This window comes from Anomaloglossus baeobatrachus, chromosome 5 (genome assembly GCF_048569485.1).
Source record: "Anomaloglossus baeobatrachus isolate aAnoBae1 chromosome 5, aAnoBae1.hap1, whole genome shotgun sequence".
NCBI classification, from domain to species: domain Eukaryota; kingdom Metazoa; phylum Chordata; class Amphibia; order Anura; family Aromobatidae; genus Anomaloglossus; species Anomaloglossus baeobatrachus.
In genome coordinates, this window is record NC_134357.1 from 355,539,674 (window position 1) to 355,558,566 (window position 18,893).

The window sequence follows — 18,893 nt, forward strand, 5'->3', positions numbered from 1 at the left end:
TTAAAAAACTGCTATTGAAATGAAGAAGTGACTCTGCACAGTGCCAAGTCCATAGACCGTACTTGACATAGACTGATTGCAACAATAAATTACGGAGCCTCTCAGGTACAACGGATATGGACAGGGCAATATCATCTGAATCCCCGGAATGGTGTCCCCCTAAAGGCTTTACACGCTACAATTTATCTGACGATATGTCATCGGGGTCACTGTTTTCGTGACGCACTTCCGTCATCGTTAGTGACGTTGTTGCGTGTGACACCTACGTGCGACTCCGAACGATCGCAAATAGGGTGAAAATTGTTGATCATTGACACGTCGTTCAGTTTCAAAATATTGTTCGTCGTTTGGAAGGCAGCAGACATATTGCTACGTTTGACACCCTGCCAACGACGAACAACATCCACACGACCGCCTTGGTCAAACAATATATCGCTGAACGATGTAGCGTCGTTTGTGAGATGTGTACGTGTGACTGCTACAAAATGACCTATGAGCAATGTCGGCAAATCGTAACAACGATCTGGGCGTGTCACATCGCTAACAATATCATTGTGTGTAAAGCAGCATTAAGACAATGTAAAGAAGTAGATAGCAATATCCACCTATAATGGCTCAATGGTCAATAATATATACTGACACTACATTAAAAGAATTTGCATTATCATTACATATGTCACACGCTCCACCATATCAAAAATAAAATATATCTTCTCCACCTCCCATCATTCACTTTCAGGTGAATACTTAAATTTGTAAACCCAAATTGGGGTTTCTATACTGTAATACTTAAATAGTGACCGTTGATTACATTTTTGTTTCATAAATCAATAGTGCAAGCAACTTTGTAATACATCCTATCAGAAAAATCTGCTTCTTTCTCCTCCTCATTTATTACCAATTTATGAGTAAAATCTGTATTCAGCAAAGACAAATATTGACATTACTGAGATAGGAGATGACAGATGGTGCTTCTTAAATTCTATATAGCTATTCCACTGTTAGTGCCATGGGACTTTGTGAGTGGTCACTGTCATTCTCCTATCTTAGTAATGGAAATGTATTTACTGAAGGAAGCTTTTACTCATGAATTGAGAATGAATAATGAGTCCAGGAGGAGAAAAGCAGATTTCTCTGATAAACTATATAACATAGCTTCTTACTTTCACCCGTACAATCGATTTATGGAAAAAAATCAAACAATGGTAACACTTTCATGAACAATTGCATCCACAGTATTAAAAGGATACAATAGATCACAAAACCTATCAGGGAGTTGCTGTGATAGCGATGCAAACTTTGCAAAGTCTGAGAGAACAACTTCACAGACCACTTATCGGTACTGGTGAAACAATGTTTTATTCTGAGTACAAACGCTGAGCAAAGTGTTTCATCCTTATTCTAGTCAGTAGCAGGCTTCGTGAGACCATTTTATACTTCTCCACAAAACACCACAAAAAACAAGACCATGTATAAGCAGAGTCGGGGAGCGGAGACTGGTCCTGACAGCTGAGTGCGGGGAGCCGAGTCCTGAGAGCTGGGTCTAGGAAGCCAAGTCCTGGAATTTGTTCGCCTCATACAGTCTTTAGCTGGGATCCTAAACCATACTTTTCTGTTTTTGCATACAACTCCTTCCTTTCTTTCATTATTAGGCCTCTCTGTGTCATTCTGGTACCATGGATAAGATTATACTTCATCTGCCATCTCACTTGTGGATAATACAAAATTCAGGATTAAGCAGAAGTGTATGATGCGGATCTTCTCTAGTTTGATATAAGTGCATAGTCTTATGCCCATAGCAGTACACCATAAAGTGATGTCATGCCTCAGTTTCGGGAACCCAATCCGGTGACCTCTTGCTGCATGGTTGGTTTTGATTGGTCGGTTTCCTTCTCTGCTGAGCCAAAACTTGATCAGTCTCTGCCCAACTGCTGATAGTTCTCTTATCTTTGATTTTCCTTCCTTGTTTTGCTGCTAGTAAGGTGTTTCTTACTTTCCTATTTGGTCTGTCCTATCACAACTTGGGTGGGGCTATTTATACTCACTTTGCACCAGCCTTCTTTTCTGGCTATATTTCTAGGTGGGTTTCAGCTAAGGAGTTCATGCCCTGGAAAAAAGGGATTTTGCATGCTAGGCAGAGACCAGTTGTGTTACTTTTCTGTGTTTGCTCAATTACCTTCCCAACACCTTCCCTCTGTACTCAGTTAGGTTGATTGAAGACATCCTTTGCTTTCATTTATTACTCTCCGTTAAGTTTCCTCATGTTAGGTTCCCGTGTACCTCCACACACTTTCCCTATCTTGGTTAGTTGTGTGTAGCGACCTCCACTCTGCTTCTTTAAGAGGAATGAGAAACAACTTTATGGCCTTTCAGGAGCCAGGTCCAAGTTGTGGTTTTTAGTTTGGCGGCCAAGGATACTCTAGTCTGTACAGGAATAAGTAGGGTGTAAGTGCGGTTGCAGTGTTGTAGGCTTTATTTCTGCTTTTACCCAAGTTTGACTAGGTACGTGCATAACAGGTGAGTGATTTTCCTTGTGCGCACCAAGATTATTGAATCCTAAAATTAGTACACCAGGAAAGTCTGTTTTGGGGTTTTGTTTTCAGTTAACACTTAAAGGATATTTCAAGCATCCCAACAATTTTTTTAACTGTACAAATGCATCTACAATAATAAATTAGGACACTCTGTAAATGATCTTTATTAAAAATGTGCTATCATTTCATGTGTACAGCTCTGATGCAGATGTATGTGTCTCTATGGTAACAGAGTACAAACTCTTTGTCATCAGATTCTGCAGTCATACTTCCTTCAGTCTGTCTATTACTTCTTGTTAATTAACTGAAGAAGAAGAAGATGGAAAAGAATATGAGTGCAGGATTAGGCTTCATAAAGTATGATTGTTAGTTTGTTACCATGGAGACACATAGGTCTGCATAGGAGTTATACACACAAAATGATAAGACATTTTAAATCAAGCGCATTTTCAAAGTTCTTTTAGTTTTTTATTCTAAATGCATTGAGGGAGTAGGAAAAGTTGGCATACAAAGGCTTAAGCCCTGGAACACAATATTAGTGCCAGTTAGTATTATGCTGTACCAACCGCTGGCACAAGGACACAAATTACACCTCTTGCTTAGCTACAGTATCTGTGTACCTAGACATTATGTACTATAATCACTGAAGTCCAGTGCCATTAACTGAATAATGACCAATCTCTCTAGGCCGTAACCTTGTACCTGTACTCTGCTTTCTATAATTGCACCCCATTGTTTTCATAAACTGAACACTTTTGGGGGCTACTGTACAATGAAACAAATCTGTTTGGGGGTTTTCTAAATTCTTCAAGAAGTGAAATGAAGTGATTATCCACTTTTTGGAAGATCAATCACTGTACATCTAAAACCACAATAACAATTCAAATGGGAAACCTTAGTTCAAATCACTTTTTCACAAAAGGATTGCTGAGCAGCTGTGAAATTAGTTGACGGGAAGCTTTCATCAGGAAATGACCTGCACTCCAATGTCCAAAGAGTGCAACATATACAAACAAAATCATGATAATATAAGATACATACTGTTGCCACAATTGTAGAATGCATTACAAAGATAAAGCTAGACCAATAGTGGTAACCTGTAAGATGGTACACAGACAGGTTAAAAGGATTCACACCCATATCACCACTAAGTAATGTGAAAAATCTGCAGCATAGGGTAAGAAGCTTATTCTTATAATCTTGCCTTACTTTTTCTGTGAGCTTGGTCTATCTCCACTCTGGGTGAGTTACTTTGCATTAAATAGTCTGGTCCAATAACTGGAAAAGTCACCTATGCCTCTGTGAACTGTGTAGATATGCTGGGATTCGTTTATGAGTGTGGAATATAGTATTACTTGTACTTACAAAAAACTCATAGCATCTGCCGAGAAGGATCAACTCAACAGAGGGTATTTTGTAGTCTGGTTAATGGTTGTATTGTAGAATTTTGTGTCTTTGTGACTGTCTGCAGTACATATAGGATTCTGAAGTGTCTCTGTGACTGCCTGCAAATGAGGAAAATGTGTGCACCTCTGATACAAGCTTTAAAGGTGTTAGGCTATGTGCCCACAGGAGAAAGTGTCCTGCGGTTATATCCGCAGGACATTCCGCAGGATCTCCCAGAAAACCGCAGCACAACTTTGACTTTGTCTGTTTCCATGCTGCGGTTTATTTGCGGAATGTCCTGTGGATATGCTGCGGGCATTCTGCATTGAGGATACAGTACCATGGCTTCGGCACTGCATCCTCAATGCAGAACAAGTGCTGAGTGATCGGGGTGTTCATACCTCCATCACGCAGCACTGAGATCTCTCAGTCTCCGGCCGTGTTTACACTGTGAAGGAGAAGGTGGGCGGGCCTGAACTAGCTCCGGCTGTCACATGACCGGAGCTCGTGCAGGCCCCGCCCACCTCCTCCTTTCTGCTCCTGTGCACCGAGGGAAAATGACCGGGTGTCTGCTATCAAGGCAGGTACAGTTATATGAAAAAGTTTGGGCACCCCTATTAATGTTAACCTTTTTTCTTTATAACAATTTGGGTTTTTGCAACAGCTATTTCAGTTTCATATATCTAATAACTGATGGACTGAGTAATATTTCTGGATTGAAATGAGGTTTATTGTACTAACAGAAAATGTGTAATCCGCATTTAAAGAAAATTTGACCAGTGCAAAAGTATGGCCACCCTTATCAATTTCTTGATTTGAACACTCCTAACTACTTTTTACTGACTTACTAAACCACTAAATTGGTTTTGTAACCTCATTGAGCTTTGAACTTCATAGGCAGGTGTATCCAATCATGAGAAAAAGTATTTAAGGTGGCCACTTGCAAGTTGTTCTCCTATTTGAATCTCCTATGAAGAGTGGCATCATGGGCTCCTCAAAACAACTCTCAAATGATCTGAAAACAAAGATTATTCAACATAGTTGTTCAGGGGAAGGATACAAAAAATTGTCTCAGAGATTTAAACTGTCAGTTTCCACTGTGAGGAACATAACAAGGAAATGGAGCACGTTGCACAAGGAGAAGATGTATGGGAGAGTGATGTGAAAGAAGCCGTTTCTGCAAGCACGCCACAAACAGTCGCCTGAGGTATGCAAAAGCTCATTTGGACAAGACAGTTACATTTTGGAAGAAGGTCCTGTGCACTAATGAAACAAAGATTGAGTTGTTTGGTCATACAAAAAAGGCGTTATGCATGGAGGCAAAAAAACACGGCATTCCAAGAAAAGCACTTGCTACCCACAGGTAAATTTGGTGGACGTTCCATCATGCTTTTGGGCTGTGTGGCTAATGCTGGCACCGGGAATCTTGTTAAAGTTGAGGGTCGCATGGATTTAATTCAGCAAACAAAATTTGACCGGTGCAAAAGTATGGGCACCTCAACATAAAAGTGACATTAATATTTTGTAGATCCTCCTTTTGAAAAAATCACAGCCTCTAGTCACTTCCTGTAGCTTTTAATGAGTTTCTGGATCCTGGATGAAGGTATATTTGACCATTCCTGTTTACAAAACAATTCCAGTTCAGTTAGGTTTGATGGTCGCCGAGCATGGACAGCACACTTCAAATCATCCCACAGATTTTCAATGATATTCAGGTCTGGGGACTGGGATGGCCATTACAGAACATTGTAATTGTTCCTCTGCATGAATGCCTGAGTAGATTTGGAGCGGTGTTTTGGATCATTGTCTTGCTGAAATATCCATCTCCAGCGTAACTTCAACTTTGTCATTGATTCTTGCACATTATTGTCAAGAATCTGCTGATACTGAGTTGAATCCATGCGACCCTCAACTTTAACAAGATTCCCGGTGCCGGCATTGGCCACACAGCCCCAAAGCAGCCCCACCAAATTTTACTGTGTCTACCAAGTGATTTTCTTGGAATGCCGTGTTTTTCTGCCTCCATGCATAACGCCTTTTTGTATGACCAAACAACTCAATCTTTGTTTCATCAGTCCACATGACCTTCTTCCAAAATGTAACTGGCTTGTCCGAATGTGCTTTTGCATACCTCAGGCGACTCTGTTTGTGGCGTGCTTGCAGAAACGGCTTCTTTCACATCACTCTCCCATACAGCTTCTCCTTGTGCACCGTGCGCTGTATTGTTGACCGATGCACATTGACACCATCTGCAGCAAGATGAATCTGCAGGTCTTTGGAGGTGGTCTTTGGATTGTCCTTGACTGTTCTCACCATTCTTCTTCTCTGTCTTTCTGATATTTTCTTGGCCTGCCACTTCTGGGCTTAACAAGAACTGTACCTGTGTTCTTGCATTTCCTTACTATGTTCCTCACAGTGGAAACTGACAGTTTAAATCTCTGAGACAACTTTTTGTATCGTTCCCCTGAACAACTATGTTGAATAATCTTTGTTTTCAGATCATTTGAGAGTTGTTTTGAGGAGCCCATGATGCCACTCTTCATAGGAGATTCAAATAGGAGAACAACTTGCAAGTGGCCACCTTAAATACCTTTTCTCATGATTGGATACAGCTGCCTATGAAGTTCAAAGCTCAATGAGGTTACAAAACCAATTTAGTGGTTTAGTAAGTCAGTACAAAGTAGTTAGGAGTGTTCAAATCAAGAAATTGATAAGGGTGCCCATACTTTTGCACCGGTCAAATTTTCTTTAAATGCAGATTGTACATTTTCTGTTTGTACAATAAAACTCATTTCAATCCAGAAATATTACTCACTCCATCAGTTATTAGATATATGAAACTGAAATAGCTGTTGCAAAAGCCCACATTGTTATAAAGAAAAAAGGTTAACATTAATAGGGGTGCCCAAACTTTTTCATATGACTGTAAGTATGGGACCAAGGCAAGGGATTTCCACAGGTAATGCCGCAGGAATAATTGACATGCAGTTATGTGCGGCTGCAGGATATCCGCAGTATATTCCGCAACCGCACATTCCGCAACGTGGACACAGCACTCCCCATGTCCCATAGGATAACATGGGGAGTGTGCATGCTGAAACCTGCAGATTTATCTGGAAAATCCAGATAAATCCGCAGGTTTTCCGCTGCAAAATCTGCAAAAGCAAGCTCCCATGGGCACAGGGCCTTAAACCCGAGGAGGTTTGAGGGGTAGGTATGGAAGCTTACCATAGTAAATAGAAACAGAAACCCAGATAATATGAAGGAAATAAATTGCAAAAGAATGTTGAATGCTGGGATTTCCCTAGATGGGGGGAGTCTGATTTGTATGTGTTTAGGCAAAATGGCTGTTCATTGGAACAAGCATGGTAACGACAAAGGACATTGAAAGAATGTGACTAAAGAACTGTGGGGGAGGTGTGAGAAGCCACCAGTCATGTGAATGTTTTGACAAAGGACTGTACGGACATAAATAAAATCATTAGTACCTTCACCCTATACTGGACCAGTATGGTAGACGTATACAGTATGTAGAGTCTGGGATAAAAAGACTTATTTAAAGTAACCCTGTCATGACCTTGGATGTATATATACATCCTAGGTTGTGTGCCCCGATAACCGCGGGCTGATCAGCAGACACATGTGGCTAACAGGTGAGGGTGAATTAGAGATCCACCCATGCCTGCTTACCACTTAGATTGCACTGTCGAAATCTGATAGCGCAATTTAAATGGCCGCGCCGCACCGGGCAAAAAATAAGCCATAATTGAACCCCAGATCCCGAAAATGAAAACACTACAATCTTGGAAAATGGCGAGAAAAGCGCTATTCTTTTTTTGGACAAACTTCTGAAGTTTTTTCACCCCTTAGATAAAAAAGTAAAAGTATACAGGGTGAATAAAGAACCCCAAAACAATCATGCACTTGCACTTTTTTTGCACTTTCACCGCACTTGGATTTTTTTTTCCCGTTTTCCAGTACACTATTTGGTAAAATTAATAATTTAATTCAAAAGTACAACTTGTCTGGCAAAAAAAAGCCCTTATATGGCAAAATTGACAAAAAAAATAAAAAAGTTATGGCTCTTAGAAGAAGTGGAGGAAAGAACAAAAAAAAATTGTCGGGGGTTGAAGGGGTTAAGAATGAGCAATTAGCTATGTTGAAGTTTATTATGGATAAAATGTATGTTTCCTTATTCAGACATACAACAGATACAGATCAGATACAACTGTACAGGTTGTGGATCTTGACATTTTTGGTAAATACAAAAGAGAAAGATGTGACTGCACATATTTAAAAAAAAAAGTAGCAGATGGGACAGTCAAAAACATAACTAGAATATCTAATTAGCAGATATGGGACTTAGTATTTGCAGATTTGAGACTCAGGGAATAATACTTTAAAGTCCAGCAGTATTATATCTGACAGAATAAGGGGAACAATCCAAAAATCTTAAATGGCATATCTCAAAGAAATATGACATGATAGTCAATATTTTCTATTTTGCCCATTTGTGGATGAATTGAATATAGCTGAGAGATGTTTTTTGTGGAAAAAAAAGGAGCCCGATACGTTTGGGCTTGTTAACCTATGTCTTGAAGCGGGAGGATTTAAAAGATGTTTTCTAATTGGCTGAGGGGAGGAGCAGAAGTTCTTTCAAACGTGAGGAACAAAGGGAGCTAAGTTTGGCTTTACTAGAGAAAGCAAGGAGGGAGGAAAAACATCCTCCAACTTACAATGCAGAAAACACATGGTCCTATTGTCTGTTACAGTTAAAGTATCCCTTTAAACAAGAGTTTTCTCTATGTTTAACAATTCATTGTAAATTATTTTTCCTGACCTCAGGATATTGTTTTTTTTTTAATTTTACTGATCCTACCCCAATTATTTAATTAACTTTGGACAGAAGTTTACATTTCTTTATAGATAATGAAGCAGGGAAATCTGTTGTGTACGTAATTGTTTTCTTTAGGAAATCATCAAACCATTTTATAGTGATTTACTTGAAAAATCCATTTTGTTTTCCATGCCTCTGAACCCAGAGTGACAGTCTTTATTTGTTTTGTGTTTTTGCTCTTTCATAGACATAATCAGTTTATAATATACATGGACACTGTTATCACATGATGTCTAAAATTCACCAATCAGGTATATTGCTTGCTGCAATGTTCTCAATTTTGCTAAAATAAACTCCTCCATATCCGGGGGTTGTGTTCTAGTTTATAGTATATGGATAATTTATTGGCTGCTGTCCTGATCACATTTTATGCCAGTAGTCATCTATTTTCCTTGTGTATTTCTCAGCAGAGAACAAACTACAGTTCTTTTAGTATAGAGTAGTCTCGGAGAGGTAACAAAGATTACAATGCAGCAACCTAAATTGGCCCAAATGCATTTTTTACAGCAGAAACCTGTGGCTTATTATTCAGCTAGAATGGACTCTGTCACCAGGAGTGCATCTGCAGTATTAGAGCCACTTCTGTGGTTCAAGCCATGGTTAAAAAGGCCGCAGAAATGATTCTTGATTACAAAGTTACAATTAACATAATATTTATGGTGTTCTCAGATACAATATAGACACAATGTGACTTTCTTATGCACCAAATGTAGAACTCAAGTAGTACACAGTTTTGTATCCAGGTATGCTTCTTTAGATACTGGACTCAAAAAGGGGGAAAGATGTGTAAAGTTGCCTATTTTTAAGGTTTTTTTAATGTTTTTTTTAAATTATTATCTCTAACCAAGAACACAGCAGACATACATACAGCTCATGATTGCTCTGATGAAACAAGAAATGACAGGGGTTCAACATGTTACAGATGAGCTCATTGCTAATGCAGCTTTTCAGTTTTTGTAGATGGATCCAGATTAGAGATGAGCAAACCCAAGGTTCAGTGTTTGATGTTTGTACTAAACACTGACTTTACAAAAAACAGAGTTCGGGTTTGGAGTTTGGGTGCTTTATGTATGCAAACCACTCAAACAAACATCGTTGTGCATGCTGACACTCGGTGCTCAGCCCAGTGCGAGGTGTTTGAACGGCTCGCACTGGTGGTAACAACAGCATGATCGGATGTAGTGGGCACCAAAAAAAAATGGAAAAACTCTGCCCGCCTGCTCCCGTAAGTATTCGTTTTATGGCTGGCTGCATGTGAGCGGAGACCCGAACTGCTCAATTAGTGACTTTCATTGGAGTTCAGGTCAATTCAGGGGCTGAAACCAAAATCTATCTTAACTCCGAAATGAACCCGCCGTACTAAACTTCAACGAATCCGCTCATCTCTAATCCAGATACCAAGATTCTGGTCAATTCTATATTGGCTATGCTAAGCTTACACTAGGCAGAGATGTAGGCCCTCTCTGAGACATGTAGAGCGGCAAAGGGTAATATGACCAAATGTGTATATAGGCAGCAAATCTTTAATAATAATATTGTTATATATGCAGCAGATATTTCCTAACATCACATAAGAAACCTATAAAGACCGCAGGGAGCGTACAAGCCTGGATGGACGCTCCTGTGTTATCAAATAAGCCTGACATAGTGAAAATAAGGCTCACACCTGAGCTGACAGTGATAGAGCCAGAGGAAATGCTTGTACAAATGCAGCCAACAAGGAAGCAGAGAAGAGGTCTAGAGTTTGAGAGTCTAGTATCAATGCAGGCCAGGACCTCAGTGGCACCATCTCTCCTGATGTTCTTAAATCCCTAAAGAAAAGAAAGGTTCATCTGGAAAAGGAGTGCAAAATGCAGGGAGCCAGCTGAGTGAAGAAGGTCTACGGAAAAAGCACAGTAAGGGTTCTCTGCCACAAGCTCTCTATTCAATGATGGCCCAGGTAACCCATGGACTAACACATCTGTGAAAGACAGTTATAAGTATGTGCTTTGGTAGACAAGGTATGGGTGGCACCAGGTTTAAGTACCCAGATGGACAGACACACCCACTCTTGTAAGACATGTGCCTAATACAATGTAGGAAAAACTGTAAAGACCCCGCAGAAACACACCCCTTGTCTGCACTACTGTTCCAGAAATTGCAAATTAATTATATATATCTACCACAAGTAGGTTTATATGAGTTTGTGCTTGTTGTGTAAATTTCTTTCCAGGATTGTTCTGAGCCATATCCAGTGCAGAAAACACTATTGCTGAAAAACTCATGATGGAGGTGGTATGTAAAAATGGGATTCCTGAAGTGGTGAAGGTACATATTTTATAAGAGAGGTCATTAGGGAGATCTTGCTTGCTTTTCTTTTTTTAATAAATAGGTCTCCATATAAGATATTTTTTCATTTAGCATCTAGAAAAGGATTATATTTTCCACATATACTTCACATACAGCATGATACTCTCACCAGTAATGTATACGATTTATATAATTGACTAAACAATGTGATAAACAGGTGTATTCTTCAATTCCAGATCCTAAATCAGTGCCAGGAGCACATGGTCTCAAGCCAAGAGACTGGGTGGTACTAAAAAGACAAGCGAGAAAAAGCCACGAGCCAAGATTTGATGGGCCATACCAGCTTCTCCTAACGACAGCAACTTCCATGAAGCTTGAGGGAAAACCCATTTGGATACACAGCAGCCACTGTAAAGAGTCACAGCACCAGCAGAATTATTACTACATACCATAGTGCTGAACTATCTCACATGGACCTTATAGGAAATCTCCAAATTGGGACTGATATACAGGAAAATAATAACAAAGAAATGATGGTTACATGAACACAAGAAAAACAAGGACTCATGATGGTAGAAACATTCTCTTCCCTGTACCAATCAATTAGTTCAAGGGTGGATATCACACACCTTTATACATCTTGTAATGTTCTGTTTGTTTGAATATGTAGCTGTAAATGTGCTATTTTATGTTTTACTGAAGGTAATTAGGTTTATGTGAAAGGAAAATCCTATCAAACAACCCCCGGTGGTATATTACTGACAAGAGAAGATCCATTAGTGTTGTGATATAATTATGGGTATTCCGATAGGAAACTGAGGTGGAGCAGGAAGAAAAGTCCTGAGGACGCAGATAGCACACTCCTATATACCTCCTGATATACCCATAATTATGATTAAGGGTGGAAGCACACCAGAAAAGCGTTGATGCATACGCTACTTTAGTGGTTTTCTTGTGAATGTTCGATGTCCCATGTACTTGAATTTTTGAAGCAATAAAGAAGTTAATTGTTAGTTTGAGCTGGACCTTCCTGTTTTACTTTGTCTGTTATACTGACTTCACCCAGCATGCGCTGCCTCCTTCCCACCGAAAAGGATCTTCGATTAATTACATGGGCCAGATGGGAGACAAACAAGGAGAAGATGTGTTGTCCTTGAACCTCATAAGTAAAGACACCCCCAATAAGGGCTCATTCACACGACCGCTCCGTCTGTTCGGTTCAGTTCTTGTTTTTTTGTGGACCTACTGACAGGTCCATCTTTTCAAAGTCTTTGTGTAGGATCAGTTGGCACACAGATGTACTTTCGTGTGCATCAGTTCTTACAAAAAAAAACACATCGGATGCCGTAGGTCTGTTCCGTTATTATGGAACATGTCCTATTCTGTCCCGTAAAAATGGACTGTGACTCAATACAAATAAATGCGTCCGCAATATGCCCGGAAGCTGCACGCAACCACTTCCGTGTGACTTCCATCGGGGGCCCCTGCAGTCTATGTCCTGTTCCCACGCCAGCCCCGCAGCTGCTCGCACTGCAGTGTGTCAGCATCTGCCCGCACTGCAGTGTGTCAGCATCTGCTAGCACAGTAGTGTCCGCAACTGCGGGAATGACGAGCGCCAACATTAGGAGGTTAGCAAAGTTCATTGCCTGCGGTGATGAAGTCCTGTACTCCTGACGTCAGCGCTCATCACTGACTTCCCTGTCCGCCGGCTTCTCACATCAATTCTCGCGAGCGTCCCGAGACTGCGGCTAGCGGTGACATCACATGCAGCTTGTGATACTTCGCTTGGGAATGCGGCTGACAATGAAAGTCAGTGACAAGCGCTGACGTCAGGAGTGCAGCGGCGTTCATTACCCAGGTAATGTACCTACTTAACCTTATGAAGTCAGCGCTCGTCATGCCCTGCAGTGACCTGGGCTGACCTGATGATGTTAGCTTAGCTCAAGTCATGGCACTGCTCTCCCAGCCAATGGGGAACATTCTGTTCTTCATTGACTGGGACAGTGAGTATGGATCGTCGTGGGACCCCCTTATTGGATTGCGCTGGACCCGGATTTGCTTTTTCTTTCCAATAAATTGCTGAAAGAGGGAATGTATTGGGGAGTGTTTTTTTAAATAAAAATTTGTTTGACATCTATTTTTTTTATTACTGACTGGGTTAGTGATGTCAGGTATCTGATAGATGCCGTAAATATCACTAACCCCAAGGGCTTGAGGCCAGGTGACATTACACAGCTGGTTTCAACCCCATATATTACCCCGTTTGCCACCGCAACAGGGCATTCGGGATGAGCCAGGTAAAGTCCCGGGACTGTCGCATCTAATGGATGCGGCAATTGCGGTCGGGTGCTGGCTGATATTTTTTGGCTGGGGGGCTCCCAATAACGTGGGTCTCCCAAGCCTGAGAATACCAGCCAGGCTTTATCTTGGCTAGTATGAAAATTGGGGGAACCGCACGCCGTTTTTTTAATTATTTAATTATTTATTGTACTGTACGATATAGACCCGCCCACCAACGGCTGTGATTGATTGCAGTCAGACAGCTGTCATCCAGCGTGGAGGCGTGTCTGCCTGCAACCAATCAGACACCGGTGAGCAGGGAAGCAGTAAATATGAAATGAGCCTAATGAGCGGCCGGCTCAGGGAGAACAAAGACCTACTGCGGGAGCAGTGTGATAGCTGCCCGGTGATCGGTGAGTACGTGTAGCGCTTGTTCCTACCCCTTTTGCGCCGGATTCTGTTCATAGACCTTTGTATGGAACCCCATTGAAAACCTCTGAAATCTAGTCAAGAGAAAGATGGATAGTCACAAGCCATCAAACAAAGAAGAACTGCTTAAATGTTTGCACCCGGAGTGGAATAAGATCACCCAAAAGCAGTGTGAAAGACTGGTGGAAAGCATGCCAAGACGCATGAAAGCTGTGATTAAAAATCATGGTTAATCCACAAAATATTGATTTCTGATCTCTTCCTGAGTTAAAATATTAGTATTGTTGTTTCTAAATGATTATGAACTTGTTTTCTTTGCATTATTTGAGGTCTGAAAGCAATGCATTTTTTTGTTATCTTTTGACCATTTCTTATTTTCAGAAAATAAATACAAAATTTATTGCTTGGAAATTCGGTGACATGTTGTCAGTTTTTTATAGAATAAAAGAACAATTTACATTTTACTCAAAAATATACCTATAAAGAGATAAAGCAGAAAAACTGACAATTTTGCAGTGGTCTCTTAATTTTTGCGGAGCTGTATATACTGTATATATGTTTGTGTATACCGTATTTTTTGCTTTATAAGACGCACCTGATTATAAGACGCACCCCCAAATTTGGTGAAGGAAAAGAGACTTTTTTTATGTTAAATGGGGTCCGTCTTATAATGCCAGTGTCCGTCTAACAAATCATATAGGGTATATGTCTCTTATAGCCCCCCATCCTATAATTAGCCCCCTTAATCTGGATATAGCCCCCTTATATTGAATATAGCCTCCTTGTGCTGGCACACGTCCCCCTGTGATGCCACATGTCCCCCTGTGCTGGCACAAGTCTCCTATAGCTGGCACAGGTCTCCTATAGCTGGCACAGGTCTCCTATAGCTGGCACAGGTCTCCTATAGCTGGCACAGGTATCCTATAGCTGGCACAAGTCTTCTATAGCTGGCACAGGTCTCCTATAGCTGGCACAAGTATCCTATAGCTGACACAGGTCTCCTATAGCTGGTACAGGTCTCCTATAGCTGGCACAAGTCTCCTATAGCTAGCACACGTCTCCTATAGCTGTCACAGGTCTCCTATAGCTGGCACAAGTCTCCTATAGCTGGCACAAGTCTCCTGAACTTCCTGGTTCTCGGTGTTTGTCATGTGATCGGTACATCAGAGTGACATGATCTCTGCGTGCCTGATCACAGCGGCAGCAGTGAGATTGGGGAGACACGCTGGAGGAGGTAAGTAAAGCTTTTTTATTTTAGGATGGGCAGCAGCATGGGGGCCATATCTAACACAGGGGGGCATGTGCGATCAAAGGGGGGCGCAGGCAGATATAATATGCGCCACTCCCCCAGCCCATCGCTGCGGTGTGGTTTCAGCACCACGGTGATGGACAGCAGCAGTGCATATAATATGAGCGGGAGCAGGAGATCTCCCGTGCAGCCTTCACCAGCCTCTACCAGCCTCCACCAGCCACCAGCAGCCCCCAGCACCGCTCCAGAGTTTCCCCCACCTCCCCTGGACCTGTATATTCGGATTATAAGACGCACCGCCTACTTTCCCTTAAAATTTGGGGGAACAAAAGTGCGTCTTATAAAGCGAAAAATACGGTATGTCTTCAATTATGTATATGCCGCTATGTGAATATATCTGCGTACATGTCTTTGTATATGTTTGTGAATGAGTATGTCTGTATACTGTATGTTTACATGTCCGTGTTTCTGGAGTTGTATGTATGTTTGTAGGATGTGTGCCTGTAGTAGTGTTGTGTATGGGTAAAACATTTTTGTAAATATATAAGTATAGTTGGCACATGTATTTACTATGAATCTTTATCTTGAAATCTTTCTTTTACCTCTTCTACTTAATTTCTGTTATTTATAGTTGTAACCGATCTTCATGGAGTTTATTATGTTCTACTAACGAGACGCAAGATTCACCATATCACCAGCCATCATGATCCTTAGGAGGCATCAAAGTTGATCTATGCATCATGCCAATCATTAGCTTCGATCAGTCAAGCGCATACAAGAAAGGAACTGTATTTCTTTGCATGACCGATGAACTATAAAGTTCTACAATCATGTTAGCAGCAATTCTTTGCCACATCCGTGTTCTCTCTGCTGCGTTCTGGCTTTGATCTATAGGCCTGTGCTATGTTCTCCCCTCTCTAGAGGAGAGCATTCCAGGTCCTGTTGCTAGGCTGAAAATAACATGTCTTTGTGTTATAACTAATATTTAGCTTCAAACCTTCACATTGCTACAAAGTTGTGTCAGTCTTTGCTTCTCCTCAGTCTGACACTGTGTGGGTGTATTATACTTTGCTCCCCAAATTATTTCACTAACGACGATCCGCAATTTGGAGAGCAGATGAAGTTGAAGTCATGGGACCGCGCAACGGATCATTTCCTGGGAATTAGAACAAATTGCTTAAATCGATGGATAGATTTAAACTTTATGAAATATTAATCCAGAGGATATTCCTAAAAATATATACAGAGGGTCTGAAAATATCTTTCATAATTTTTCTACTCATTGCTATTATGATAAAACCCACAGAGACGTCTATTTTTCTCATTTTCAATGATATGCTGTTCATTTCATAACGGTAGTGGCGCATTATTATTGGGATTGAAGAGAATTAATAATTGCTTTTCAGTTTTTGTGTTAATTAGTCACAGATTATATTATAATGCACGTGGTAATACTCATCCAACAAATGAATTTCCCTATGTCTACCATCACCTTCCACGGTTTACGAATTGTCAGCTGGTGCTTCTTTCAGTGCAAAAAAAAATTAGTCATTGTTTATCAAATGCCTTATTACAGATATATTTTGTATGGGGTATATTAGCATATCCATTTTGTCTTCTGCGTGGTGTTTTCAGATGGTGATTTCAGCACAATGGGTCTATGTTCAAATTGCGAAGATACATTTTCTACATGCACAGATCTTCGAGTTAACACACTATCTACATTTCTCCTTGAAAAGGAATGCAATGCTCATTATTTTTTTTATTTATATATATAGATAAGAGATGTGCACACACACAAACCCTCTCATGGCAGTATACCCACACTATGTTAATCAAAGGGATGAAATGATCTATTAAAACACTAGTTGAAATTAATATCCAGTTATATGGAAGAATGAAATGCATCCACTCAGCAGTAAAATTCTAATACAAACAATAAGATGTCTATATTTTGTATATATTATCTTTTTCTTATGCCCAAAACTGGGACTGTATAAAATATAAAAATATAGTACTTTCTCCTAATAATTGGGGAATTTTGTTATACTTCGAACTGGTGGTGAGTGTGACCTAAGGCATTCATTTGTGACATGAAGCGGTTCCCAGAATGGCACCCATAATTGCCGTGACAATGTCATCACCTCAATTTTTTATTTCTTTTTACTAAGATTGGTCCTTTAACCCCTTCACCCCTGGGCATTTATTTTTTTTGCCCTTTTGCTTTTTCCTCTTTTTCTTCAAAAAGCAAAAACTTTTTCATTTTTTAACCAACATGTATGAGGGCTTATTTTTGGGGGGGTCGAGTTGTAGTTTTGAATAGCACCTTTTATTTTACCATATGATCTTTGAAAAATGGGGGAAAACTTTGCAAGCGCAGTGATTTGACAAAAAATTGCAATTTTGACAGTTTTTGGGGTTTGCTTTTACAGAACTCAAATGATTTCTCACTATGATTTCAAAAGTCATTTTATCTTAGTGATTAAATAAATATTCAAAAGTTTGGCAGGAAAAACTTTAAGTCTTTATTGTTTGCGATCCATAACGTTTTACATTTTCTCATCAATGGAGCTGCATGAAGGTTTGTTTTTTTGTGTGGCAAGCTGTTGTTTTCATAGATATCGTCTTTGGATCTATAAGACATTTTGATTGATTTTTATTGCATTTTTTTATGGAGGAGTGGTAACCTAAAAACCATAATTCTTTTTCTTACATTCCTTTTAAATTTTGATAGACCAGCCTTTTATGAACATACCGATACCTAATATGTTTATCCTTTCAGTTTTTTTAATATTGAAAAAAAGCTGGGTGATTTCAAATATTATATCCTGTATATATATATATATATATATATATATATATACAGTACAGACCAAAAGTTTGGACACACTTTCTCATTCAAAGTTCTCTATATTTTCACGACTCTAAAAATTGGAGTTTCACATTGAAGGCATCAAAACTATGAATTAAAACATGTGGAATGAAATACTTAAAGTGTGAAACAACTGAAAATATGTCTTATATTCTAGGTTCTTCAAAGTAGCTTTGATTACTGCTTTGCACACTCTTGGCATTCTCTTGATGAGCTCCAAGAGGTAGACACCGGAAATGGTTTTCCAACAGTCTTGAAGGAGTTCCCAGAGATGCTTAGCACTTGTTGGCCCTTTTGCCTTCACTCTGCGGTCCAGCTCACCCCAAACCATCTCAATTGGGTTCAGGTCTGGTGACTGTGGAGACCAGGTCATCTGGCGTAGCACCCCATCACTCTCCTTCTTAGTCAAATAGCCCTTACACAGCCTGGAGGTGTGTTTGGGGTCATTGTCCTGTTGAAAAATAAATGATGGTCCACCTAAACGCTAACCGGATGGAATAGCATGCCGCTACAAGATGCTGTGGTTGCCATGCTGGTTCAGTATGCCTTCAATTTTTAATAAATCCCCAACAGTGTCAGCAGGAAAGCACCCCCACACCATTACACCTCCTCCTCCATGCTTCACGGTAGGAACCAGGCATGTAGAGTCCATCCATTCACCTTTTCTACAAAGACATGGTGGTTGGATCCAAGGATCTCAAATTTGGACTCATCAGATCAAAGCACAGATTTTCACTGGTCTAATGTCCATTCCTTGTGTTCTTTTGCCCAAACAAGTCTCTTCTGCTTGTTGCCTGTCCTTAGCCTTGGTTTCCTAGCAGCTATTTTACCATGAAGGCCTGCTGCCCAAGTCTCCTCTTAATAGTTGTTCTAGAGATAAGAAGGTGTGTCCAAACTTTTGGTCTGTACTATATATATATATATATATATATATATATATATATATATATATATATT

At 40.2% G+C, this 18,893-nt stretch overlaps 1 protein-coding gene across 2 annotated transcripts in view; it reads right to left on the minus strand.

The window, feature by feature from the left end:
- The window catches only part of NECAB3 (N-terminal EF-hand calcium binding protein 3), a 160,906-nt gene that overhangs the window by 112,709 nt on the left and 29,304 nt on the right, over positions 1-18,893 (minus strand). The gene's annotated exons all lie outside the window — the stretch shown is intronic.